The sequence below is a fragment of the Eubalaena glacialis genome, chromosome 8 (genome assembly GCF_028564815.1).
Source record: "Eubalaena glacialis isolate mEubGla1 chromosome 8, mEubGla1.1.hap2.+ XY, whole genome shotgun sequence".
Lineage (NCBI taxonomy): Eukaryota > Metazoa > Chordata > Mammalia > Artiodactyla > Balaenidae > Eubalaena > Eubalaena glacialis.
The window spans coordinates 9,590,143-9,617,986 of record NC_083723.1 but is presented as its reverse complement, the minus strand read 5'-3'; the positions used below and the strand labels follow the sequence as shown (position 1 = coordinate 9,617,986).

The following is a 27,844-nucleotide window of genomic DNA, read 5'->3' as shown; positions in this document are numbered from 1 at the left end:
CTTTTCCCGAGTGGGGCGGTGTTCGCTCAGGGCGCGGACTAGATGAAGTGAGAGGCAGGTGTTGAGCAACTTCGGGAAAATGGGAGGGGCCGTGGGGAAGAATAAAGTGTCCAGAAACGGAGGCTGGGAGGCCTGGGGGCCCTCTGGTCAGTACCCAGCCCTCATTCGGAGTATAGGAGGCGACGCTTTGCCGTCAGTGCGTGCTTCCCTCCACCTCCCAGCCCCGCGCCTTACCCGCGGGCTTCTCACAGCCTCCAGAGAAGCCCCGGCTGTAGACTGCCCAGGGCTGGGCTGTGACACGCTGGGAAGGCCTCTCAGCACAGGTGTGCGGAAATGTAGGCACAAATTGCCTAGATCTTGCAGTTTTTCCAAAAAAGAATCTAGGATTCTGGAATTCTATGTGCAGTCTCTTGACTTTTAAATATTGACGTTTACTTGTACAAGAAACTGCGGGGTAAGCCAAGCAAGATGTATCTGAGTTGTGTATGTGGACTTGGTTTATATTTCTTCCTGCACGACTTTTTATTTACATGGAATTAAGAATTGCTTTGTTTTTTGGCTTAAGATTCCAGGGACCTGCCTGGAATTTATTTATTATTTATTTATATTTATATAAATATAAATATAATATTATAAATATAAATATAATAATAAATAAATTTATATTTATTATTTATTTATTATTTATTTTTATTTTAGTTTTTAAAAATAAATATCTTTGGCTGTGTTGCTGCACGTGGGCTTTCTCTAGTTGCAGAGAGCGGGGGCTACTCTTTGTTGTGGTGCGTGGGCTTCTCATTGCGGTGGCTTCTCTTGTTGCGGAGCACGGGCTCTAGGTGCATGGGCTCAGTAGTTGTGTCTCGTGGGCTCAGTAGTTGTGGCTCATGGGCTCTAGAGCGCAGGCTCAGTAGTTGTGGCGCACGGGCTTAGTTGCTCCGCGGCATGTGGGATCTTCCCAGACCAGGGCTCGAACCCGTGTCCCCTGTATTGGCAGGAGGATTCTCAACCCCTGCGCCACCAGGGAAGCCCTCCTTGGTGGTTTAGTGGTTAAGACTCTGTGCTTCCAACGCAGGGGGCGTCGGTTCGATCCCTGGTCGGGGAACTAAGATCCCACGTGCCGTGTGGCTTGGCCAAAAAATTTTAAAAATGGAAAAAAAAATTTCATGTATTTGTCACAATTTCTGCCTCAATCCTTCACCAGTTGTATAAATCTCTCAAGATGTTCAGATACTTCAGATAGGTCACCAGTTTAATCTTACTGAAGAAGTCTCTTTCTGAGCCTTCTGACCTCCTATGTGATTATCACCGCTATGCTCTCAGCGCCAGTGTCATCCTGGGATCTCCTTTTACCATGTGCTCAGTATTCCTTTTGCTTCTATTGATGCTAGCTCTCTTATTTTCTGTCCTTTATCTTATTTCTTGGTTTATGCCCTTGTTTGGGTGGAGCACATCCTTCAGTACCTCTGTGAGAAATGATGCAAAGGAGGTCAGTAAAGGCCTTGCAGGTCTGAAACGTCTTTATTATATCCTCCTGCTTGATTGATAGTGTGGCTGGGTGTTCTAGAAATCATTTCCTGATTTTGAAGCCTTGCTTATTCTGTGAGCCTCTAGCTTTCAAGCTTTTTGAGTTTATGTGGAGTCCAAAAATTGTACGTGAGGTGTTTTTTTGCCCGCCCTCCTTCCCTTCCTTCTTCCTTTTTCTTCCTTCCTGTTTCCTTCTCCTCTCCTCCATTCTTTTCCTTTTTTAAAAAAAATTTCTAAAGTATGGAATCTAAATCTAAATCAGTGAACAAAGGGTGTTGCAGCCATCAAGCCACTACAGCTGCACCTTGATGGTGAGCCCTGAGGGGACTCAGGATGGGAAAGAACAGGATACTGGCCCCAGATAAGGAATGATTTCAATGAGCCCAGACTAGCATCTTCTCATACATAAAAAGCACGAAATTAATTAACTTGAGATGCCCGGTTTTCTTTAATTAACAGTAATCTTTTGTTGTTCTGACCACCTGGTTTTTGTTACAAAACTATATATCCTGGTTCCTCTTCAATACCTCTTCGGAGCAGTCCCTCAGAGCAATCTGAGAGGCTGCCTCCCGGGTTTGAAATCCTCAGAAAGTCCAGCAAATCAAACAATTCTCAACTTTTAGGTTGTGCATTGTTTTCAGTTGACAGGAGCCAGTCCAATGAGACCACATATTACATGATTTCATTTATATGCAATGTCCTGAAGAGGCAAATCCGTAGATTTGAAAGTAGATGAATTGTTTTCAGGGGCTGGGGAGATGGGGGGTGGTGGTGTAATGGGGAGTGACTAAGGGGTATGGGGTTTCTTTTTGGGGTGGCGAAAATGTTCTGGAATTAGATAGTTGCACGATTAACTGAACGCATGATGAGCCACTGAGTACACATTAAAGAGCGAATTTTATGTTAGGTGAATTATATACCTCAATAAAGCTGTGATATTAAAAAGAAAAAGAACGGTGGGCTAAAAAGAAGGAACTCTAGCACATGAGTAGAGCATATTGGCAGTGAACCTCGCCATCAGGCCATTTTGTTGGGTAGCTACTGCTGTCATCTTCTTAGGTCTTTCCTCTTGGGCTGGTGAGACTTTGCAGAGGCATTTCCAGAGCTGCCAACATTTGGGGAGCCTGGCTGAGGAGGACAACTGGGTGGGGCGGAGTGGGTGGTCTCAGGTTTGAGCATGCGTATGTTTCCTTCATTGTTACTGTTGCTACGGAACAAATGACGCCGTTTGCTTTATTATGCTCGTGGATGTTTTGAGGATGGCTTGTCTCTGCTGTACAATGACTGGGGTCTCCACTGGCACCACTCAAAGCTAGAGACAGTCTACCAAGAGCCCGCGTGTGCCAGCCTCTCTTGCTTAGCTCAGGGGTTCAACCGTGGGTGCTCCAGCAAACATGGGAGACCGCGTTGCCTTTCATGACCAGCCTCAGGAAGCACACAGGGTCTGCATTCTCCATGGTGGAAGTGGCCACGGCCCCATCTAAACTCAAGAGGGGGTCTCTGACCTCAGTCTCAAGGGGAGGAGTGCCTAAGGATTTGAGGCTGCATTTAGAACTGCCACAGTCACTCAGATTTTAGCAAGGTAAGCCTGCTCTCCCAGAGGGTTGAGGCAATTCATTCCAGATGCCCTCCACTACCCTCTCTGGAGAGAAACTTCTGGCCTTTTTTTGGTGGGGAGAGGTGTTGGAGAAAGGTGGTTACTCAGTTCTGTGGGTTTATTTATTTGGCTGCATCGGGTCTTAGTTGCAGCACATGGTGGGATCTTTGTTGTCATGTGAGGGATCTTTTTTTTTAGTTGCGGCATGCAGGATCCTTTAGTTGCGGCATGCGGGATCTAGTTCCCTGACCAGGGATGGAACCCGGGCCCCCTGCATTGGGTGTGTGGAGTCTTAACCACTGTGCCACCAGGGATGTCCCCTTATTTCCTTCCTGATTCTACTTGCTAGTACCCTCCACCTTCCTCCTGACCCCAGAACTGCCTTACTGGTGACTTTGAGGGATGGAATGGCCTGGGGCAGGGATCTGACCTAAATGCCCTCCTCGGACAGCAAGGTCCTCGATGAGGAACAAGCCATGGGTCCACCTGGCAGGACATCAGGGCTGTAGGAGATGAGTTTGTCTCCTTCCCAGAGGGAGGGTGGAAAGGAGAGCCGGGATACCTCAGAGCCTTTCTCATCCAACACTCTTGCTGACAGATGGAGAAACTGAGGTGCAGTGAGGTGTGGGGACTCGCCAACACCTGTTCCCATTCCAGTTGGAATCAGGGCCAGATGAGCTGGCAGATGACCGTGAGGAGGTTAGGGTACCAGTTTGGTCCTACTACCTGCCCACCCTGTAACCTGGGCCGGGTACTGAACCTGCCTGGCTCAGTCTCCAGGTCTGTCAGAGTGCTACTTCAGGATGTGTGGTCAGGATGCAGGGATACAGGCCTCTGTCGGGAGCCCTCCGGATAAGGCCCCCACATGGATACGCTCCCTCCCTTCCCTCTGCCTCCTTCCAGGCTGAGCCTCGCACTCTTGCTACCGCCCTCTACTAACAGCGTCTTCTCTCCTGAAATTGTGCCTCAACTAGATGAGCAGCCATCCTGGTGTGCCCACCATGGTCCTGGTTTTAGCACAGAAAGTCCCCATCAAGGGAAATCCCCCAGTCCCAGGCCAACCAGGATGGCTGATCACTCTGTCCTCAACCTGCCCACTCTCTTTCCCCAGGTGGACTAAACCACAGCCTGCCAGAAGCCCTGGTGCGCAGAAGAGCCCCGACACAGCACGTCCGAGGCTGCCAGCCAGGGCCTGCTGGCCAGGGTGGCCCTCCACTGGTGTCTGGAAACGTGGCTGCGAAACAGCTCCCTACACTGACAACAACTTTCCCGCTACGGTAAGAGTAGCCCCCTGTGCCCAAACTGGACAATTAGTGCGCTGTGCTGACACCTGCTTTCCCTCGGAGAGTCTGGAATTTTGGTACACGCTGGGCAGAGGGTGCCTGCAAGACCAGCCCCTGATGAAACCCCTGGATGCTGAGTCTCTAATGAGCTTCCTTGGTAGACGCTTCATCCCAGTGGTCCCAGCTTGTTGCCAGGGAATTCAGTGCCTCCAGGGTGACTCTATGGGGAGAGGTCTAGAAGTTCATGACTGGTCTCCTCCAGAGTTCACCCCATGGGCCTTTTTCTCTTTGCAGGTTTTGCTCTGTCTCCTTTGTTAGAATAAATCTTAGCCATGGGTGTGACTCTATGCTGAGTCCTTTTGGAGAATCATAGAACCTGGGGGGTGGCCTTGGGGACGCCGGACAAACCTGGCCAAGGGCTTTCCTCTCTCAGGAGAAGACTTTCTCTCAGGGCCTGGTAGCATTAATGCGTCTCCAGACCCCCGAGTAAGAGGAGGAATCAGACCTGGAGGCTGTCCCAAAGTCAGCCTGGCCCCAGCTCTTGCTGGGCACATGAATGTGTCTTTTCTGCCCTTCTCTGTGTACAGGAAACTGAGGCCCAGGGAGGGCAGGACAGCCCAAGGGCACATGGAGAGTGAGCACCCAGGTCTCCTACAGCCACCCAAACCTCCCCATGCCTCTCCATCCTGGCCGGGGGCTCCCTCCCAGCTGGGCTAGGGTGGTGAACCTTCTGCCCTCCCGAATAATCCTGAACACGGCCGACTTCCAGGGGCCCACAGCCCATGGAACGACTCTTCCAGCCTTCCCCCTTGCCCTTCCTTCCATCATGTCCATCCTTCTACCTTTCCATCCATCCCCCTTGCGCATCACTCCACCTTGCCCAGCCTTCCACCTTGTCCACCAGCAAGTCTTGCAGAGCCCTCCTGGTGTGGGGTGGAGAGGTACACAGTATAGTGTATGGAGTGGGGCCTGGTGGTGGCAGCCTGTGGGCCAGTCACTGAGCCGTACTGATGGGGCCCTTCTTACAGCCTCTCCTGCCTTCCACCTGGGCTCCTGCTCTGGGGTCTGTAGGAACTGAGTACCTGTGCTGCAGGGGACGGCCTCTCTGGGCATTACAGAGGTGATAGAGCTATGGTGGGGCTAGGGGATCAGCCTAGTAGGGTGCTGGGAGCTCTGGGGTGGGCTGCTGTGAGCAAGCCTCGAGAGGTGGTGCAGTGGGGAGAGAACCCCCTTCACAGCCCCTGGGTCTCTCTGGGATGGATGTCCAGGCCCTGAAAGTGACTATTAAAATATAGCATGTTAATAGAAAATCTGAGATGACTGCCAGTGAAGATAGTTTATTACTCACAGTTCCCAGGAGAAGGAGGCACATCCCTCCATGAAGAGCCACACGGGGAAGCACAGGGTCAGCCAGGAGGTGGGGAGGTGGGGGGCAGGAGTGGGGAGAAACTGTGGGTAGGAGCCTTTACTGTGGTTTCCTTGGAAGGAGCTGGAGAGGCAGGATGAACAGGCTTATTAGGACCGGCTACTGTGAATAATGTCAGTGGGCTCTGGGGTGGAGGGGCTCTCCCTAGTGGTCTGGTCCCTGGCCTTGCACTGGGAAAGTGACCTGGAGTATAAGACCCCCTAGACGAGGTGGTGGGGGTGTGGTCTCCGGATTGGTTATTTTGCACCCCCAAGGAGGGGTGTGGGGGGCAGGAGGCTGAGCAAGGTGAGTCAGGCATATCATCGAGGTGTCCAGTGTATGCATGTAGGACAGATGTTAGAGCATCAAGTTTACAGAAGCTGGACACGTGGTTAATGCAGAGACTGGGGCGTGATGAGCATTCTCTGCAGGGGAGGAGTCCTCAGCATGGCGGGGGGAGGCTGGTGAGCCTCCCACCCGGTTCCTTCTAAGCTCAAGTCAGGGTGGGCTGGGTGGTTCCAGCTGCCCAGGTCGGGCGCAGGGCCCGCCGGGGATCTTTCCTGGGTCCAGGCCCCGGCAGGAGCGGCAGCCCCGTCGAGGGGCTCAGCTCCATCTCAGACTCACCTCTCTCCCCAGAAGCTCTTCCGGCACCTGCCCAGCACAGGCAGGGGTGTGGGAGGGTGTGCCCACTGTCCTCCAGCCTCCGGGCTTCCTGGAGGTACAATAGCACCGCACTGTGAGTCCCTTTGCGTGGTAGGTGTGGCTCCCTCAGGACCTGTAGACCCATCTTTCTCACACCCTGGAATGGCCCTTTACTTGCCCAGCGTCCAGGCCTCCCTCCCGTGCGTCCTCCTGCAGCCCCTCCTCTCCGGTGCTGCATTGTGTTCCCAGCTGTGGATTACCCAACTCGGGACCTTCCAACGTGGCCGCCCACACACCCCTCCCACCAGCCGGCCCCCAACACGCCCCAGTCCTGGAAGGCCAGCCTTCTTTCCCTTTTTACTTTTTACCTCCCCTGGGAGCAGCTAGAAATGCAGAATTCCAGACCTCCAGAATTGGAATCTGCATTTTGGCAAGATTCCTGGAGATTCGGGTGCACCTTGAAATCAGGAAGCCATGCAGCCTCACCCAGCGGTCCTTGACTTCCTGGAGCTGCTGAAAACAGCGTGTGGGCCCCACCTGCCTTTCTGACCCAGCAGGTCTGGGTGGAGCCATCTGACACCACCAGGTGACGCTGCTGCCCATGTGGGCCGTACTTTGGGAACTGCCCTAAGCTGCCCTTCGAGCCACCTGAGGTGGCAAATTGGCCTGGGTGTAGGTGTTTAAAGAACTGAAAGTTGCTCACATGGACTGTAGGTGTCGAAAACTGGGCTGCACGCTCTGGTGCCATAAAAACTGAATCTGGTCTTTGTCCCTGGCACACAGCTTCAAAAACTGTTGCAAATTCCTGAGTGATAGGAATTTCCTTACAGTTTCCTTTTGTTATTTGTAATGAGGCCCTTTCCCATACCCAACTTTATGCTAATGAGGTGACTCTAGGCTTGGAGGGTGCCACCGTGTGATTAGAGGGCTGGGGATTGAGTTAATCACCGATTGCTGATGATTTCCTTGTAATGCTTTTTTTTTTTTTTAATTTAAATTAATTATTTATTTATTTGGCGATGCTGGGTCTTAGCTGCAGCACGTGGGATCATCATCGTTGCGGCGTGCGGGATCTTTAATTGCGGCATGCATGCGGGCTCTAGTTCCCTGACCAGGGATCGAACCTGGGCCCCCTGCATTGGGAGCATAGAGTCTTAACCACTGGACCACAAGGGAAGTTCCTCATAATGCTTATTAAAGAACCCACAAGAAAGCCTTTGGACACAGAAACTCAAGGATCTTCTGGGCTGGTGATGGTTAATGTGCTGGGAGGGTGGCATACCCTGAGCCCACGGGGACAGAGGTTCCTGTATCCCCCTCCCACTCCCTCACCCTATGTGTCTCTTCATCTGGCTGTTCCTGGTCTGTATCCTCTATAATAGAACTATAACATAAGTATTGTGCTTTCAGAGGTCTGTGGGTCGTTCTACCAAATTATTGAATCTGTGGGGGTTATGGGAACCCCTGAATTTATATCCTTATGGCAGCGGTCCCCAACCTTTTTGGCACCAGGGACCGGTTTCGTGGAAGACAGTTTTTCCACGGACCGCGGTTGGGGGGATGGTTCAGGCAGTAATGCAAGTGATGGGGAGCGACGGGGAGCGACGGGGAGCGAGGGGGAGCGAGGGGGAGCGATGGGGAGCAGCAGATGAAGCTTCGCTCGCTCGCCCGCCGCTCACCTCCTGCTGTGCCGCCCGGTTCCTAACAGGCTGCGAACTGGTACCAGTCTGCGGCCCGGGGGTTGGGGAGCCCTGCCTTATGGGATTGAGCCCTTGATTGTGGGGCCTGACTTGAACTCTGGGTGGTTTTTTTTGGCTGCACTGCACTGCACAGCTTGTGGGATCTTAGTTCCCCGACCAGGGACTGAAGCCGTGCCCTTGGCTGTGGAAGCGTGGAGCCCTAATCCCTGGACCAGAGGGATTTCCCTCTGGCTGGTTTTGTCAGAGCTGAAATGAATTGTAAGACACTCACTGGGTGTGGGGTGGGGAATGCACACGTCACTGGAGGCTCTAAACCAGGCTGCCCGAGGAACAGCCTCTAACACCTTGCCCTCCGTGTGTCCCCTAAGCTGGTCAAGGCCAGTGAGGTCTGGCGGCCGCTGAGCCCCAAGCCCTCCCTGCAGGCTCTGCTCATGCTCCCGAACCCCCATTCAGCAGCACCTCTGAAAGGGGTCAGACCCCAGGGGCCGGCACCGAGAGCCTGGTGGACAAGTCTCTCCCAGCCCAGAGACGCCACCACGGCCCCCGGCTCCCAGCGCCTGGCTCTTCCAGGAGCTTCCAGGCCTGCTGGGGAGCTCCCAGGGGCAAGGCCTGTGTGCTTCGTTCCCCCCCCCGCCCCCTGGCAGGTGCCAAGGACAGACAGACAGACATGAAGCCGAGTGGGTTTTTATTAGCAGCAGGTAGGAGGCATCTTGGGCTGACTGGATCCAAGAGAGAAGATTCTGGCTGAGAGGACTTGGACTGGTCATTCCTGGCAGCCAGGGGCTCTCAGGGATGTCCCTCACTGGAGAGAGTCCTCTGCAGGGGACGCGGAGACCTCAGAGGAGGTGGAGCCTGGTCACGGTGGAGGCAGGGGAGGGAGGGAGGCTGTGTGTGGGCCAGTGAGCCCTCCACACCTACTGTCTCGGGCCCTCACTATCGCCCGTGGGCGAGTAGGCGAGGTCACAGCTGGCAGGGACTGTTATCCGGGAACCACGTCTCTGGGCTCCTAACCCAGAGCTCCTCCCCAGATTAAGTGGCAAAGGCACAAGCATTGCAGGTGGGCCCGGCTGGACCAAGTCCCACCAAGCAAGTGTTCCTCTGAGCCCCCTTTGCTAGTCTGAGACCCACTCTCTAACCCAACGGCATCAAGTGCCTGCAGAGACCTGCAGCTGTTGTAGCCCTGGGTCACTGCTGCCTGAGCCCCCGCCCTCTCCTGTGTCTTACTGCCCTCAGGGACCTGCGGAGGCCCCAAGGTCAGGGGAGGCAAAGGGAGAAGCCAAGTCCACCATCCCCAGGGCAGTGTCTCGGGAAGGTGTCTTGAGGGCGGGGTCTCCGGGATGCTTACCTGTGGTGGGGACCATACACCTCATGGCACACGAGCTGAAGCAGCACTTCTGGTTCTCCGTACATTGGTCATCCCTGGAGCACTCGTTTCTCTCTAAGCAGAGCTTTGGGGCCGGCGGGGCCTGCACCCGGGGACAGCTGCCAGCCTTTGGAACAGGCACTGGGGGAGAGGCGGGCCAGGCCTTCATCGCCCGCTGGCTTGCTGGGGCCGCCCTACTGCTGGTCTCCGGCGGCCCCCAACCTTCCCCCCCCCTTGGTGGCCTGGAGCCTGAACGCTGGGAGGGAGACAGCAGCCCTCGTGGATCGCTGAGCCGGGCACTGGTGATGTTGGGAGGAAGTGGGTGAGCCTCAGCTGGGCCTCGGGTAGGTCCAGCAGGTGAAGCGGTGTCACGGCTGGGCTTTTATGGGGCCGCTGGGGGGTTCACTGAGAGCGGGGTGTGGAGTGCCGGCTCAAGGGGACCCTTGACAAAGCTGGTCCCTCCCTCCCTCCAGATGGGGCTCCGCTGGGGCGCAGGGATGGCGGCGTTACCTATGAGGGGGACCACACAGGATCGGCTGCAGGGGCTCCTGGCGCAGCACTTGGTGCCTTGGGGACAGTTCTCATCGTTGACACAGGAGATTGTGCAGGAATCCTCGGAGGAGCTGAGCTCTGGGCACACGGCCTGCTCTGCACACAGGATGGGCAGGTGGGTGGGGGGTGGCCGGATCCCGCCTCCCCTGGGGCTCCTCAGGGGAAAACAAGGTGGGGCAAGGACAGAACCACCGGGAGGCGGGTCCCCAGCAGCCCAGCGCTCTGCTTCTAGGAAGGAAAAAATCTGCCAGAAATGTGACACGGCTGACAAAAGTGTGAGTCAGCTGTGAAAATTAGGAAACAAGGCCTCAGGCGCACTGCAGGAGGTGGAGTTGAGACCCTGAGGGGCCAGGACAGGCTCCCCCCATGTCCAGTTAGCTGCCCGGTCACTTTTCACCCTGGGACAGTGGCCTGGGCCCTGTGGCTTTAGTCCCCCAGCACACGGGCATCTTTGGGCAGTACCCCACTCTTCTGCTGTCACTGACCCCCCCGCCACGGGGTGTGCCTCCCCCTTTCTCTCCTCTTGTCCCAGTTACCAAACTGCCAGGTCAGGCAGTGTTTCAGGGGCGCACCTGCAGGGGAGGGAGTTCGGACGACCCTCCCGGGCCTACTTGGAAAGGTGAGGGCCGGGGCCAGCGCGAGGGCGGCCTTCAGGGCGAGCAGGGTCAGGGCCAGGCTGGCAAGACAGCGCATGGTGGCAGGTGGCAGGCAGGTGGCAGATGGTGGCTCGTGGCCCTGGGGCACCTTTAAAGGAGGCAGTGGGGGGAGGAGCATGGCGAGGACGGCGGGCGGCTGGCGCTGCCCCAGTAGGGCCGAGGGGCTTCCGGCTTGGACAGACCCCAGACTGGGCGGCTGCTGCCTTGGGCCACATTTGTAAACAAAAAAAGAATTTCTATTAAGGTGGACCATTTTTTTCCACTTTGAAAGTAATGCATGTTTACTATGAGAATTAAGAAAATGAAGGGCAGACGAAGGAAGAAATAGAATCCACAACGACACAACATGGCGTTGCTTTCCGTGCTCATGGGGGTGCCCTTCAGGGAGAGGGAGTCACGGGTCCAGTTCAGCACATGGTCCACAGGTAACGGAGAAGGAGGAGGAGCCTAGGTGCAGGGGTATCTGGGAGGGCATTTTATTTCTCCCATGGTGTCTTTTTGTCTTTTCCTGAACATTCTACAGCAAGAACAGGCCGTCTTGAGTTTATGGGCTGCATGTTCTGTGCAGAGAATGTTGGGCATCCAAGAAAGGGAGGGGCAGGGTCAGTGTCAGGGCTGTTTTTACACAGGGTGGACACTGGGAAGGCCTCTTCCCAGAAGGGCCCGCCCGTGCCCTGTGCGTGGGATCAACACCAAGGAGAAGTGCCCCTCCTTCTCTGGGGAAACTTCCTTGATCCTTCTGCCCTGAGGGCCTGGGCAGGGAAGGCGGCCCCGGGGTGACCATGTGTGCTGATGGTCAATGCCCACCCCTGGTCCAGGCCGTACTCTGCCTGGCCTGTGGCCTCTTGACCTTTGACACAGAGCCCCTCAGTGCTTCCCTGGGTACTCGCATTTCCAGATGTTTTAGCCCGGAACACCCCGCCACTTCGACAGGCAGCTTAGGTCTGCCTGGCTCTCCCTGACCCCAGGCCCCATGTAGCACCATCTCAGCCCCTAGGACCACTCAGCAGAGTTCTCGGACCTCAGGCCAGGTCCCTCCCGGGGTGGCCAGTGCCAGCCTTCAGGGATGGGGCTCTGGAGTCCTGGCCAATGGCGACTTGCTACCTGCTGGTGCCTCTTCACACTGGCAGCTCACGAGATGCTCCCCCTTTGGCTGTTTCCCCTCCTGCAGCCTGAGAAGAATGCAGTCCACAGGCCAGAGCGGGGTCCTGAGGTTCAGAGGAGTTAGGGGTGGCCAGGCCACGGTCACTCACTGGCTGGCCCTGCTGACCTTTCTCCCCCTGTTCTCTGTCCCTCCCCCTGCACCGCGGCCGGGAGGACTCAGGGTCCTCCTGGCTCAGATGCTGGGTCTGAGGCCAGGCTGACCACACCAGGAACTCAGGCCACAGGACCGTGGCCTCACACTGAGTCGCCAGCCTCTGGCTCCCTGGGACACAGCCCTTGGGCTATGGGACCTGTGGTCATAGGGTCACAGGGCCTGGTCCCTTCCTCCTTGACCATAGGGCTGGCTACATACTTTGTGGGGTGCCTTGTTCAACAAGTGGGAAGAAAGTGTTGGTAAAGGTATAAATACAAAGGTTTTCCTCTTTTCCACGTCTCTCTCTTGTTTTTAAAAATGGTGTTTTTAAAAAATGTCACTCTAGCGAAATTAAAATTAAATGTTTATATTATTAGTGTGAATATTACCATTCATCTTTATATTGTGCGATGCCAGTTTAAATGCGAACACGAGAGCATTTGACTCTTATGTGGAATCACCAAAATCGTACACTTTACATCCGTGGCTGGGATGGGCACATGTATTTCATCCTGCACAAAACTTACTAGCTGCTTTCTCTTCACTTTTTTTCCTTTTATTTTCAGATTCACTCTTTTTTTTTTTTAAAATAAATTTATTTACTTTTGGCTGCATTGAGTCTTCGTTGCTGCGCACAGGTTTTCTCTAGTTCTGGCGAGTGGAGGATACTCTTCGTTGCGATGCGCGGGCTTCTCATCTTGCTGGCTTCTCTTTTTTTAATATAAATTTATTTATTTATTTATTTATTTATGGCTGTGTTGGGTCTTCATTGCTGAGCGCGGGCTTTCTCTAGTTGTGGCGAGTGGAGGCTTCTCATTGTGGTGGCTTCTCTTGTTGCAGAGCACGGGCTCTAGGCGCGCAGGCTTCAGTAGTTGTGGCACGTGGGCTCAGTAGTTGTGGCTTGCGGGCTCTAGAGCTCAGGCTCAGTAGTTGTGGCGCATGGGCTTAGTTGCTCCGCGGCATGTGGGATCTTCCTGGGCCAGGGATCGAACCCGTGTCCCCTGCATTGGCAGGCGGATTCTTAACCACTGCACCACCAGGGAAGTCCTTGAGATTCACTCTTGTTCTGAGGAATCCATTCCCTCAGAACCACTTTTATTCTTCCTGACACATGAGCTGGTTGACTGCTTTTGTCAGAATGGACTCTCCCACCAGCAAAACTGCTTTACTTTAACCCGTGGTGGTCCTGACCACGCTTGAAGGCATGAGACCAGACACTGCCTGGAGGTCTGGTTTGCTTCTATGGCCACTCATTTCTAGGTGTATTTTTATATTAGTGAGGATAAAAGTTGCATTCTTTATTTTTATCTTATTTTTATTTTTTACTGAGATATAATTCCTTTGCCATAAAATTCACCCTTTTAAGGGGTTTTTTAGTGTATTCACAGAGTTGTGCAACCAGCTCTTTAATTCTAGAACATTTCATTACTCCCCAAAGAAACAATGTACCCATTCGCAGTTACTTCCTATCCCCCCTCCTCCTAGAGCCTGGCAGCCACCAATCTACTTTCTGTCTCTGTGGCTTTGCCTATTTGGACATTTAGTATAGACAGAATCATATACTATGAGTCCTTTTGTGTCTGGCTTCTTTCAATGAGCATAAGGTCCTCTAGGTGCACCCACGTTGCAGCATGTGTCAGTGCTTCCTTTCTTATGGCCGAGTAATATTCCACTGTGTGGACGGACCCTATTTTGTTCACCCTCCACCCGCCGATGGATGCTTGGGCTGTTTCTGCTTTTTGGTCATCGTGAGTAACACTGCTGTAAGTATTCATTATTTCATTTGCTACATGCACAGTCTGCTCACTCTCCACCCGGGCTGACCTGGAGTCCGCGAGGCTGCAGGAGAAAGAGCTGAGGGCTCCTCCCATCTGTCCCTTTCCTCCTCTGTCGTCATTTTCCAAGTTACTGGCGGGTCCTACGGGGAAGAAGCCTGGGTAGAAAGGGCAGGCGGGGTTCCTTGGTCCCTCGGGATTCTTAGAAGCCCCTGCCTTCTCTGTGCATCTGAGGTCTCCTGGGGACCCAGCTGGGGTCCCGTGGGACATCATGAATGCTGTGTGCCCGCCGGGCAGCTGGGTGCAGTGGACACATGTGCCACGTGCATCTCCCTGCCCTCACGCAGGCTCCACGTCTTATCAAGTGTTCCTTTGAGTATGAAGTTAGAAAGCCTGGGACGCTTCTTTTTTTTTTTTTTTTTAATAAATTTATTTATTTATTTATTTATTTTTGGCTGTGTTGGGTCTTCGTTGCTGTGCGAAAGTCTTCGTTGCTGTGCATGAGCTTTCTTTAGTTGCCGTGAGCAGGGGCTACTCTTTGTTGCGGTGCGCGGGCTTCTCATTGTCATGGCTTCTCTTGTTGTGGAGCACGGGCTCTAGGTGTGAGGATTTCAGTAGCTGTGGTGCACGGGCTTAGTTGCTCCGCGACATGTGCGATCTACCCGGACCAGGGCTCGAACCTGTGTCCCCTGCATTGGCAGGCGGATTCTTAACTGCTGCGCCGCCAGGGAAGTCCCCATGCTGATCTTTCTGGCCAGCTGAGCTTTCACACGTTAGCATGATCCTATCACTCACCGCCCCTCCCCCCCGCCACCCCTGCCATCTGGAATCCTTCCTATACAACCTGGGGGGTGAAGTCCAAACACAGGGTGTGGCATGAATGCCCTTCCCATGAAGTGGTCAAGAGGGAGGGTTTGAATCCATGCCTGGGTGGATCCAGCCCTGGCTCTGCTAGTTCTGGGACCTTGAACTATTTACTGTTTCTCACCTGTGCGATGGGGTGAGGATGTTGCCTAGGGAACCCAGTTGTTGCAAAAGCTTTTGGTGCCCGGGGCATAGCACGTTAGTGGACATTCCTGTCGTTGGCATTCTCTGATCTCTGTGATTTAGGTTGAGACTTTTGGGGCGGTGAGGGCTGTTAGCAGATTACATCTCAGGATGTATTCTTTGATCAACACAAGGGCATTGGCTAAGGTTGAAGTCTTGCCTAAGATTTGAAGGCTCAAGATTTAAGGCCCCCGGGTAAACCCATCGTGGAAGGAGTCTGTCCTTGGGAATCGGGCTCTGGTCTCATTTGCTGTGTGACCTCAGACGGGTCGTTTCCCTTCACGTGCCCCTCAGTTCTCCCATCTATGAAACGGAGGCAACGACAGCATCTCTCATAATGGGTAGGCGCGAGGGTTACATGAGGTGGTAAATTAGTGAAGGTGCCTCTTACCTAGAAAGCTTTCTACAGATTTCAACTGAGGTTATTTAGAAGATAATTTCAAAGTTTTTAAATTAGAAAAATAACTGATACACATTGCAGAAAACTTGCACAATTCAGAAAAGCATAAAGAAGAAAAAGAAAATCACACGTGATCTGTGTCCTGGAGCTACCTTGTTAATGTCTTCGTTCACCTTCATCTGGCTTTTTCCTATGTAAGCACATGTGTATCTATCACATCCCACCATATATACACAGACTGTCCCCCCCAGGCAATCTCGTGTCACTGGGGCTGTGCTGCAGGCGTGGTACAGTCACATTTCACTCAGAGCACTCCCATGCCCTCAAGACTTATGGAAAGCACCGTGGTCAGTGGTGGGGAACCAGGTCACTTCCCTGGCAGGCCACCACCATTAACCCATTTCCTCAGCTTCTAAGAGAACCCTTCACACAGCAGCCACGAGACTGGGACTGCACTTTTCATCTGGAGGGGGAGTGGAGGCCAGCTCGAACTGCTGGGGGCTGGGGAGGCCAGGCCAGGAGGGGATGCAGGCCCCGTGTGGTTGGGGGGAGGGGGAGGAGCAAGAGATGTTGGCGGGCCAGGCCTTCAGGCAGGTGCTTGGCCCCGAGGGCTAGACGGAGAACCAGGAGTTTCCAGGAATGATGTTCCCTGGGCTCACCAGCCCCGGGGCAGGGACGTGGGGTTCTTGGGCCCTGGGGGTGTTCACTGGCCCCTCTGGCCTGGCCCCAGCCCATCTTCTTCCAAGACCTGCAGGCCTTTTCTCTCTGCACAGCTGCTGTGTGCCAGGATGGATGGGGAAACTGAGGCTCAGCTGTGATCTCCCAGAGCATCAGTTACATGGTGGGCTAAGCGCATAGTGTCCCCACTGGTTCTGTGGGCTCAGCTGGGTTGGGGGTTTCCTCCAAACTCTCATGCCCAAGACCAGGTAGGGGAGGCCACGCCATTCCACACGCTCGCCCCTCTCTGTGGGGACCATCACAGCCCCTGGGTGGGAGTCCCGTCCTCATCGGGTCTCTCACAGCTCATGAACTTTTCCACACCCTGATCTTACCAAGTCAGTGCATGTAGCGGTTGCTTCTCCTGTCTCTTGCTCCTCTCCAGAAAGTTCTTTCCTCCCCCAAGTCTCTCAAGGCTCTATCAGCACCTCTTGTTCCGTGCTCCTGGGTGTGGGGCTGTCGGGGAGCCCTGCCCCTTCCCTCATGATCCAACAGCACTGTGGCCCCCTCGGGCTCCCGTGGGGTCCGCTGGGTTGGCTGGACATCCAGGGTGAAGGGTGGGCTGCAGGGGCTGCCGGGTGGTCCTGGTAGGAAGGCTTGGTGGCTGCGCCCCACGGCATCGCCCCTGTTCAGGGTCCTCACCCTTCATCCATTCATCCAGGCTGGTCATCTGGCCAGGGACACCGGTGAATGCAGCCCTCTGGTCCCAGGTGTGCACTGGTGCAGGCATCTCACTGGCTGGGGACCTGGAGGCTGAGAGAAGCCGGAAGGTGTGGATGGTCCAGGGGCCATGAGGGGTGGTGCTGCCAGGCACAAAGAAACGGGGTCTTCTAGGGCAGCGGTCCCCAACCTATTTGGCACCAGGGACCAGTTTCGTGGAAGACAATTTTTCCACGGACGGGGGGCAGGGGGCAGTGGTGGGAGTGGTTCGGGCAGCAATGCCAGCGATGGGGAGCGGCAGATGAACATTTGCTCCATCGCCCGCCGCTCACCTCCTGCTGTGCGGCCCGGTTCCTAACAGGCTGCCGACCGGTACTGGTCCACGGCCCCGGGGTTGGGGACCCCTGTTCTAGGGGAGTTTGATAACCACGTCACTCAAGTGGGAGGGAGCTGGGGAGGCCGCAGACCTGGACCACAGAGGGCATGGAGCCAGGCCAAGTGTCAGGGTGGGTGGGCACGGCCAGTATGTTTCAGAAAGGCCCTCTGCTGGCCGACTGGGAGGTGGGACCGTGAGGGGCAGGGAGACCCCGGGAGAGCCCACTGCCTGTCCTACTGATAAGGGTGAGGCCTGGGCAGAAGGGATGTGGGACCAGGGGCCTGGGTGTCCTGGAGCTGAGGAAGTGGTAGTCCAGCCCCATGATCAGAGGGAGAGCAGGGTGGAGCCTCCCCCCTCGTGGTGTCTCCATAAACCCTTGAATCCAAGCCCGGTGGGCTTGTCCTGCCTCAGATCGAGCCTTGGGTAGAGAATTAGCACTAATGGGCTCACAGTGGGAGGACTTTTCAACAAGCCCAGGGAGCCAGAGGCACACCCCTTCCTTCATGATGGGGGCCCTGACAGCTCAGAGAGGGGAGGAAGGCTTGCCGGGAGGACAGGGACCAAGGAGTGGACCTGTACAAGCCTGCAGGTCGCATCCCCAGGGCCAGGCCAGGGCCCACAGCACCACCCTGCCGGCTTAGAAAAGAGGCCAAAACTGTTTCCCACAATTCCTGCTGCTAGGAATCAGAGGTCAGAGGCTCCCACTTTACCCAACAGACATGACAACCTTGCAGCCCCGTCACCTCCATGACATTTAAAATTTTATGTTTGTTCTCAACATTAAAGTAATTGGAGGGACTTCCCTGGCGGCGCAGTGGTTAAGAATCCGCCTGCCAACGCAGGGGACACGGGTTTGAGCCCTGGTCCAGGAAGATCCCACATGTCGCGGAGCAACTAAGCCCGTGTGCCACAACTACTGAGCCTGCACTCTAGAGCCCGCGAGCCACAACTACTGAGCCCACATGCCACAACTACTGAAGCCCATGCGCCCTAGAGCCCATGCTCCACAACAAGAGAAGCCACGACAATGAGAAGCCTGCGCACTGCAACGAAGAGTAGCCCCTGCTCACCGCAACTAGAGAAAGCTCGCACGCAGCAATGAAGACCCAACGCAGCCAAAAAAAAAAAAAAAAAAAAGAGTAATTGGAGATTTTTCATAAAATCTAGCTTTCTCGTGTGGAAATAAACAAAACCAACGAGATGGGGAAGGCAGAGGTGTGTGTTCAGAGCTGGCTGTAGTGAAGGAGTTGCTCCCATCACTTGGTTTGGCAGAGACTCAAGGGCAGGCAGGGCAGTGGGACAGCTTCCTGGAGGAGAAAGGGCTCAGGGCTGCCCTGATGGGGGCTGTGGGCCTGGAGAAGCTGGAGGTGCCCTCACTAGAAGGGGGCGTCCCATGTGATTGGTTGGGGGAGCGTGTTCGGCTTTCTCTGGTTGGTCCTGAGTTGGAGGTAGGGACTGAAATCAGGGAAGCTGTCAGTTATCGACCAAATTCTGGCCTTTTGGGGCTGATTGTTGCAGGGGTTATTGTTTAGCTTCCTGGATTGTCCCTAGAGACAGCAGGCCGGCTTCCTGGGCTGGCTGCTGCGGGCTGCGGGTCAGAAGTCTGTTTTCTATATGATTCGGCCGTCAGTCTCACCGGGTCCTATTGAAGAATCAGAAGCCAGCCTTGCGCTTCTGTAATGGTGGAGAGGCAACTCAGATCCACTTCCCCTTCCCAAGGGCGACTCGGGAAGCCAAGCAATAGTGGTCAAAATTCTCACTGAAAGCATCAAAGTCCACAGGATTGGAAGACAGGGATCCCAAGGTAAGCCTGGACAGCTGCCTTTGCATTCCTGCTCTAGGAAGTGAGCCGTGAACAGGAGCTTTGCTTTGGCCATGTCCCTTTGTCATAGCTGATCCGTGACGTGGGCTTTGTGGAAGGCCACCGGGGACTGGGGACTCCGTTACCATTCGTCCATGAGCGCAAGCAGTGCAGCGGAGAGTACAGGCACGGGGCCAGACCGGGGCTAATTCGGGCCTGTCCAGTCTGGGAGAAGGGGACTGAGGCCAAGAGTGGGGAGTGCCTGGAGGGGCTGGAACGGTGGGAGCATGGGGACCGAGGGGACAGCAGCAGAGACAGAGACCCCACGTCTCAATGGTCCAGGAAAAGGGCTTTGCACTTTCGTCCAAGTGTGATGGGAATAAATGAAGGGCCTGAGCAGAGGAGGGTCTGGTGCATGTTTAGAAAGACCTCTTGGGCTGCTGTGTGGAGAACAGAGTGAGGGGTGGGCAGGGTGAGGGGGGAGGCCAGGTGGCTTCTATAGCAGCAGGGGTGAGGTGGGGCGCTGCGCGGTGGGGGGCATCCATGCACTTTGGAGGCAGACCCACCGGGACCCGGATATACAGCAAGCCAGAGGCCAGAAGCGTCAGGAGCATCAGGGGAGCTGTCAGCTTATGGGAAACGCATGGGGTTTGCAGGGAAGGAGTGCAGGGAGGGGTTCCTGGCTGAGCCCCGAGACACCACATTTGGGGGACTGGTTGGGGAGAAGGATGCGGAGCTCCAGGTGGAAGAGGGGTGGGCGGAATGGAAACAGCAAGAGCAGCACCTTCCAGGGGAGGGGACTCCCCCTAGGTGTCCCGGCTGAGCCTCCTTGTGAGGACAATGACAAAAGTCCTGAATGGAGAACAGGAAACAAACCTCGCCGGTAGCAACAAATGATAAGGAGCTGAGTTAGGTGAAGGAAGGACCCCAAGAAGGCTCAGCCGTGAGTGGCCTTTGCCCTGCCAGCTGAACTTGATATTGAACATAGCCAGCGGGAGACAAAACCCGGGATGTGCCCAAGATGGGGCTCTAAGGACTCAAAGATCTAGAAATCAAACTCCCCCACCCACAGAACATGGCAAGGAAAACCATCTCAAACTGCGGCCTAGAACAGAGTAGAGAATATACCTCTTGAGAATTCACACCAAACACGTGCAGCACAGAGCAGCCCGCTGGGGAGCTCGGCGCTATGCAGACACAGGGATGGCTGATGCTCTCTACAAAGTAAAACCCGGAGAAGAGAAACACCGTGGAGACCGTCGTGTGGGGTCCCGAGGTTCCTCTCTGGAAGCGTGTTTGTGGGGCAGGGCTCTCCCCACTTCTGGTAGCTGCTCCTGGTCCCTGGCACACAAGGGTGGTGATGGTAGGGCCGGCTGCCAGGTCTTTTCGATCTGGAGATTTCTGTCTTAGCGGTAGGCTCCAAGGATGGACGTCCGTGCCTGGGTCCCTCTGCAGCACGGGGAGGGAGATGGGAGAGCGGGGGCAGGGGTCCCAGGTGCCCCCCGGCCAGCCCACCTAGTGCTTAATCTTGTCCAAGTGGGTTTCTGACTCTGGTGGTTAAAAAAGGCTCTGAATGGATCAGGTGTGGAACAACACCTGGGCTCAAGCTCTTCTTGTGGTGACAACGGCTGTTGTCTGTTTTAAAAAATTTATTTATTTTATTTATTTACTTTTGGCTGTGTTGGGTCTTCGTTGCTGCGTGTGGGCTTTCTCTAGTTGCGGCGAGCGGGGGCTACTCTTCGTTACGGAGCACAGGCTCTAGGCGCACGGGCTTCAGTAGTTGTGGCACACGGGCTAGTTGCTCCGCAGCATGTGGGATCTTCACGGACCAGAGCTCGAACCTGTGTCCCCTGCATTGGCAGGCGGATCCTTAACCACTGCGCCACCAGGGAAGTCCCGGCTGTTGTACTTTTGTCCTATATTTCAGGCAAGGGGAAGAAGGTAGCCTGAGTGTGTGACTCCCCTGCTGGAATGATTGCAGCTAAGGAACCTCCTCCTCGTGGACTCAATGTTTGTGCCCACAATCCATATGTTGAAGCCTGAATCCCCAGTGTGAGGGTACTTGGAGGCAGGGCCTTTAAGGACATAATTAGGGTTAATTGAGGTCCTAAGATGAGGCCCTGATCCCATAGGACTGGTGCCCTATAAGAAGAGGAGAGACACCATCTTTCTCTTTCTCTCTCTCTCCATGCACATGCACAGAGGAAAGGCCACATGAGGACCTAGTGAGAGGATGGCAGCCTGCAAGCCAGGATGAAGCCTTCATTGGAACCCTGACCTTGGACTTCCAGCTGCCCACTCTGTGGTATTCAGATATGATAGCCCAAGCTGACTATGATACTCTTCTCTGACACAAGTGCCCGTCAGCCAGGGCCAGTGACAGACCTGACCTTTGCTGGAATCAGGCCAGGCTAGAGGTGCCAGGGGTTTTAGGGGAAGCAAGGGAGATTCAGATTCTGAAGCTATGGAAAAACAAACAAACAAGTACTCTCACGGTCCTCATGTCTTCATACTCCCCATAGAAGCTGCTCCCTAGAGCTCTTAGAGGGAAACATTCATTGGATTCGAAGTGGCTTTCTACTTTCTGCAAGTCCTTCTCAGCTCTCAAGCTCCTGTTCATTCTGGGACATCAAACCTGGCTTTGAAAGGCAGTGTCTGCACACAGAGCCCACGCAGCCATGGTTTCACGTCCCGGAACTTGTTCTGAGAGCAAGCACGCTGCAAGCTTCCCTTGGTTCACTGCGGGGACAGGGTGGGTGCAGATGTCCGGAAGGGCTCACCTTCCCGCCCCTGGCTGGCAGCCTTCTTCCTGCCTCTGTTCATCCTGTTCCCCTGGCTCGGCCTCCTGCTCCCCAACCCTGCCTGGTTTCCCCCAGTGTGAGAGCCTCTCCGACCCCATCAAGCCCAGTCAGCCTGCCCCCTCCAGCACCACGTGGCCCGCACCCTGCATTTATCACACTGCGTCACAATTAGTGCTTGTTTTCCTAACTATGAGGGCAGGGGGTATGTCTTCTTTATCTCCGTATCTATCTTTGTGGCTGTATCTATCTGCATCTGCCTCTAACATTCAGAGGCCAGGACATAGGAACTTGGTAAATAGGAGCGACTCCCAGGACCTTGTCTTTTTGATGATAGCCATTCTGACAGGTGTGAGATGCTATCTTGTGGTTTTGATTGCATTTCTATGATGATTAGTGATGTTAAGCATCTTTTCATGTGCCTATTGGCCATCTGTATGTCTTCTTTGAAAAAATATCTATTCAAGTCATCTGCCTGTTTTTAAATTGTGGTTTTTTTTTTTTTGATGTTGAGTTGTATGAGCTGCTTATATATTTTGGATGTTGGCCCCTTATCGGTCATATCATTTGCAAATATTTTCTCCCATTCAGTTGGTTGTTTTTTCATTTTGGCAATGGTTTCCTTTGCTGTGCAAAAACTTTTAAGTTTAATTAGGCCCCATTTGTTTATTTTTGCTTTTGTTTCCTTTGCCTTAGGAGACAGATTCAAAAAATATTGCTATGATTTATGTCAAAGAGTGTTCTGCCTCTGTTCTCTTCTAGGAGTTTAATGGTTTCCAGTCTTATATTTAGGTCTTTAATCCATTTTGAGTTTATTTTTGTATATGGTATAAGAAGATGTTCTAATTTCATTCTTTTAGATGTAGCTGTCCAGTTTTCCAAGCACCACTTATTGAAGAGACTGTCTTTTCTCCATTCTATATTCTTGCCTCCTTTGCTGTAGATTAATTGACCATAAGTGTGTGGGTTTATTTCTGGGCTCTCTATTCTGTTTCATTGAGCTATGTGTCTGGTTTTGTGCCATTACAATACTATTTTGATTACTGTAGCTTTGTACTATAGTATGAAGTCAGGCAGCATGATACCTCTAGCTTTGTTCTTTTTTTTTTTTTTTTCTCAAGATTGCTTTGGGCATTCTGGGGTCTTTTGTTGTTCCATATAAATTTTAGGATTACTTGTTCTAGTTCTGTGAAAAATGTCATGGGTATTTTGATAGGGATTTCATTAAATCTGTAGATTGCTTTGGATAGTGTGGACATTTTAACAGTATTAATTCTTCCAATCCATGAACATGGATGTCTTTGTATTTCTTTAAATTGTCTTCAGTTTTCTTCTTCAATGTCTTATAGTTGTCAGAGTATAGGTCTTTCACGCCCTTGGTTAAGTTTATTCCTAGGTATTTTTTCTTTTTAATGCAATTTTAAACAGAATTGTTTTCTTGCTTTCTCTCTTTTTTTTTCTTTTTTCTTTTTGGCTGTGTTGGGTCTTTGTTGCTGCGTGTGGGCTTTTCTCTCTAGTTGTGGCAAGTAGGGGCCACTCTTTGTTGCGGTGCACGGGCTTCTCATTGTGGTGGCTTCTCTTGTTGTGGAGCACGGGCTCTAGGTGCGCAGGCTTCAGTAGTTGTGGCACGCAGGCTCTAGAGTTCAGTCTCAGTAGCTGTGGCACATGGGCTCTAGAGCGCAGTCTCAGTAGCTGTGGCACATGGGCTTAGCTGCTCCGTGGCATGTGGGATCTTCCTGGGCCAGGGATCTAACTCGTGTCCCCTGCATTGGCAGGTGGATTCTTAACCACTGTGCCACCAAGGAAGTCCCTGCTTTCTCTTTCTTGTAGTTCATTATTAGTATATAGAAAAGCAACAGACTTCTGTATATTAATCTTATATCCTGCAACTTTACTGAATTCATTTATTAGTTCTAAGAGTTTTTGGTATTTTAGAGTTTTCTATGTAGAGTGTCATGTCCTCTGCAAATAGTGACCATTTTAGTTCTTCCCTTCTAATTTGGATACAGTTTAGTTCTTTTCCTTGTTTGATTGCTGTGGCTAGAACTTCCGATACTATGTTAAATAAAAGTGGTGAGAGAGGGCAACCTTGTCTTGTTCCTGATTTTAGAGGAAAAGAGTATGATGTTATCTGTGGGTTTGTCATATATGGTCTTTATTATGTTGAGATATGTTCCCACTATATAAACTTTTTTTTTTTTACATCTTTATTGGAGTATAATTGCTTTACAATATTGTGTTAGTTCCTGCTGTATAACAAAGTGAATCGGCTATATGTATACATATATCCCCATACACCATCCCTCTTGTGTCTCCCTCCCACCCTCCCTGTCCCACCCCTCTAGGTGGTCACAAAGCACCGAGCTGATCTCCCTGTGCTATGCAGCTGCTTCCCACTAGCTATTTTACATTTGGTAATGTATATATGTCCATGCCACTCTCTCACTTCTTCCCAGCTTACCCTTCCCCCTCCCTGTGTCCTCAAGTCCATTCTCTATGTCTGCATCTTTATTCCTGTCCTGCCACTAGGTTCATCAGAACCATTTTTTTTTTTAGATTCCATATATATGCGTTAGCATACTGTATTTGTTTTTCCCTTTCTGACTTACTTCACTCTGTATGACAGACTCTAGGTCCATCCACCTCACTACAAATAACTCAATTTTGTTTCTTTTTATGGCTGAGTAATATTCCATTGTATATATGTGCCACATCTTCTTTATCCATTCATCTGTCGATGGACACTTAGGTTGCTTCCATGTCCTGGCTATTGTAAATAGTGCTGCAATGAACATTTTGGTACATGACTCTTTTTGAATTACGGTTTTCTCAGGGTATATGCCCAGTAGTGGGATTGCTGGGTCATATGGTAGTTCTGTTTTTAGTTTTTTAAGGAACCTCCATACTGTTCTCCATAGTGGCTGTATCAATTTATATTCCTGACAACAGTGCAAGAGGGTTCCCTTTTCTCCACACCCTCTCCAGCATTTATTGTTTCTAGATTTTTTGATGATGGCCATTCTGACCCGTGTGAGGTGATACCTCATTGTGGTTTTGATTTGCATTTCTCTAATGATTAATGATGTTGAGCATTCTTTCATGTGTCTGTTGGCAATCTGTATATCTTCTTTGGAGAAATGTCTATTTAGGTCTTCTGCCCATTTTTGGATTGGGTTGTTTGTTTTTTTGATATTGAGCTCCATGAGCTGCTTGTATATTTTGGAGATTAATCCTTTGTCAGTTGCGTTGTTTGCAAATATTTTCTCCCATTCTGAGGGTACTCTTTTCATCTTGTTTATGGTTTCCTTTGCTGTGCAAAAGCTTTTAAGTCTCATTAGGTCCCATTTGTTTATTTTTATTTTTATTTCCATTACTCTAGGGGGTGGCCACTATATCAACTTTGATGAAAGTTTTTTTTTTTTTAACATAAATAGGTGTCGAATCTTGTGAAATGCTTCTGAATCTATTGAGATGATCATATGGTTTTTATCCTTCATTTTGTTAATGTGGTGTATCACACTGATTGACTTGTGGATGTTGAACCATCCTTGTGTCCTTAGAATAAACCCCAGTTGACTGTGGTGTATGATCCTTTTGCTGTATTGTTGAATTTGGTTTGCTAATATTTTGGTGAAGATTTTTACATCTGTGTTCATCAGAGATATTGGCCTGTAATTTTCATTTTTTATGTTGTCTTTGTCTGGTTTGATATCAGGGTGATGTTGGCCTTGTAAAATGAGTTAGAAAGTGTTCCCTTCTCTTCAATTTTTTGGGATAGTTTGAGAAGGATAGGTATTAAATCTTATTTGAATGTTTGGTAGAATTCACCTGTGAAGCTGTCTGGTGCCTGACTTTTGTTTTTTGGAAGATTATTTTTAAAAAAATTTTTGGCTGCAGTGTGCGGTGTGCAGGATCTTAGTTCCCCAACCAGGGATCGAACCCGTGCCACCTGCAGTGGAAGCACGGAGTCTTAACCACTGGACCACCAGGGAAGTCCCTGTTTGTTGGAAGCTTTTTGATTACTGCTTCAATCTCTGTATTAGTGATGGGTATATTCAGATTTTTTTTTATTTCTTCCTGATTCAGTCTTGGAAGTTTGTATGATTTTAAAAATTTGTCCATTTCTTCTAGGTTGTTCAACTTGTTGGTGTGTAGCTATTAATAATATTCTCTTATAGTCCTTGTGTTCCTGTGGTATCTGTTTTCTTTTCCTCCTCTTTGTTTCTGATTTTATTTATCAAGGCCTTCTCTCTTTTTTCCTTAGTGAGTCTAGCTAATAGTTTGTCAATTTGGTTTGTCTTTTCAAAGAACCAGCTCTTAGTTTCTTTGATCTTTTCTGTTGTCTTTTTAGTCTCTATTTGATTTATTTTTGCTCTGGTCTTTATTATTTCAGTCTTTATATTAACTTTGGGCTTCGTTTGTTCTTTTTCTAGTTCCTTTAGGTATAAAGTTAGATTGTTTATTTGAGATTTTTCCTGTTTCTTGAGTTGACCTGTATTGCTATAAACGTCTCTCTTAGTACCACTTTTGCAGCATCACATTTTGGTATGTAGTATATTTATTTTTATTTGTCTTCAGGTAATTTGTGATTTCTCCTTTGACTTCTTTGTTGACCCAATAGTTGTTCAGTAGCATGTTGTTCAGTCTCCACATATTTGTGATTTTTCCAGCTTTCTTCTTGTAGTTCACATCTAGTTTCATTCCATTGTGATCAGAAAATATGTTTAATTTGATTTCAATCTTAAATTTATTGAGACTTCTTTTGTGTCTCAACATATGGTTTATCCTTGAGAAAGTTCCAAGTGCACTTGAGAAGAATGTGTATTCTGCTGCATTTGGATAGAATGTTCTTTATCTATCAAATCCATCTGGTCTAATGTTTCACTTAAGGGTGTTGTTTCCTTGTTGATTTTCTGTCTGGATGATCTTTCCATTGATGTTGGGGTGTTAAACTCCTCTACTATTATTGTGTTACAGTCAATTTCTCCGTTTAGAACTGTTAATAATTACTTTAAATATTTTGGTTTTCCTATGTTAGATGCATATGTATCGATCATTGTTCTGTCTTCTTGATGAATTGTCTCCTTTAACAATACATAATGTCCATCTTTGTCTCTTGTTACCTTTTCTGGCTTGAAGTCTATTTTGTCTGATATAAGTATGGCTATACCAGCTTTGTTTTGGCTGCCATTTGCTTGAAGTATCATTTTCCATCCCTTAACTTTGAGCCTATGTTTGTCTCCAGAGCTGAAGTGGGTCTCTTGGAGGCAGCATATAGGTGGGTCTTATTTTTTAATCCACTCAGCCACTCTTTGTCTTTTGATTGGTGAAGTCAATCCAGTTTCACTTAGGGTGATTACTGATAAATGAGGATTTAGTACTGTCATTTTATCTTTGGTTTTCTGGTTTCTCTATACCTTCATTGTTTCTTTTTCCTTGTGTTTCTGTCTGCCATTTTGGTTTGGTGGTCTTCTTTGATATTTTTCTCAGTTTCCTTTTTTTGTGTGTTTCATGTCTCTGCTCTGTGTTTATGTTTTTTTGGTTACCCTGAGGTTTGTATAAAATGTCTCATAGATAAAATAGTCCTTTTTATTTTTAAAAAAATCTTGTGTGCCTGCCAATGCAGGGAACAAGGGTTTGAGCCCTGGGCCGGGAAGATCCCACATGCTGTGGAGCAACTAAGCCCGTGCGCCATAACTACTGAGCCTGCTCTCTGGAGCCCATGAGCCACAACTACTGAAGCCCGTGTAACACAACTACTGAGTTCGTGTGCCTAGAGCCCGTGCTCTGCAACAAGAGAAGCCACCGCGATGAGAAGCCCATGCACTGCAACAAAGAGTAGCCCCCGCTCGCTGCAACTAGAGAAAGCCTGTACGCAGCAATGAAGAACCAACGCAGCCAAAATAAATAAGTAAATAAATAAATTTATAAAAAAAAACTTGTGTAAATTATTATGGAAATACAGCATCAAAGCTAGCGTCCTAATCTCATCTCCCCCCCACCTTTTAAAATTGAAGTATAGTTGATTTACGTTTTGCTAGTTTCAGGTGTACAGCAAAGTGATTCAGTTATATATATTCCTTTTCAGATTCTTTTCCATTATAGGTTACTACAAGATATTGATTATAGTTCCTTGTGCTATACAGTAGGTCCTTGTTGTTTATCTATTTTATACGTAGTAGTGTGTATCTGTTAATCCCAAACTCCTAACTTATCCTCCCCTCCCCCCTTTCCCCTTTGGTAACCAAAAG

At 50.9% G+C, this 27,844-nt stretch overlaps 1 long non-coding RNA gene across 1 annotated transcript; it reads left to right on the top strand.

Annotated features, from left to right (window-relative positions):
• The first annotated feature begins 2 nt into the window (after window positions 1-2).
• LOC133096093 (uncharacterized) lies at window positions 3-27,482 on the top strand. Its single transcript, XR_009701740.1, has 3 exons — window positions 3-47; window positions 4,233-4,398; window positions 27,220-27,482. It is a non-coding gene; the product is annotated as an uncharacterized LOC133096093 (long non-coding RNA).
• Window positions 27,483-27,844: the final 362 nt, after the last annotated feature.